The sequence below is a fragment of the Lonchura striata genome, chromosome 24 (genome assembly GCF_046129695.1).
Source record: "Lonchura striata isolate bLonStr1 chromosome 24, bLonStr1.mat, whole genome shotgun sequence".
Taxonomy (NCBI): domain Eukaryota; kingdom Metazoa; phylum Chordata; class Aves; order Passeriformes; family Estrildidae; genus Lonchura; species Lonchura striata.
In genome coordinates, this window is record NC_134626.1 from 3117578 (window position 1) to 3118147 (window position 570).

Here is a 570-nt window from a genome sequence, read left to right on the forward strand (position 1 = left end):
AAGACTGACTATTCATCATGTATTTATTCATTCCTATAAGTGAAATTTATTCCAGCATTTAAGAATTATTTGGCATTTAAGTCAGCAGAAGGTCACAGTTTTGGTATTCATTCTTCTGCTCTTCCTGAGACTCCTGGATGTGCATTTCAGTTCATTAAGCTGTAAGATCCGAAATCCAAAGTCTCCAGATCACAGGCAGTGTCTTGGACATGGCTGGACATGGAATTTACGGGCTCTGTTCCTCCAGCTTGGCCTTCGTGAGCACTGATAATGAACATTCAACTGTGTCTTTCAAAGCTGATTTTGTCTGTGTGATCAACAGGCAGGAAAACGGGCACAGCTGCTGGGGACAGTTCCAAAAAGAGGAATTTTACAGCAACACCACAGGCCAGGAAGAGAATTTTGTGAGTCTTGATGCAGCATCCAGCTGCTGGCCTGAGCTGCTTCCAAAGCCTGGCTTTGGTGTGGTCCCTCCTTCCCAAAGGCTCGGGGGTCCCCTGGTCCAGCTGGCACGTTTAGAGGCCACTCCTCCTCCTCCTCCTCCTCCTCCTCCTCCTCCTCCTCCTCTCC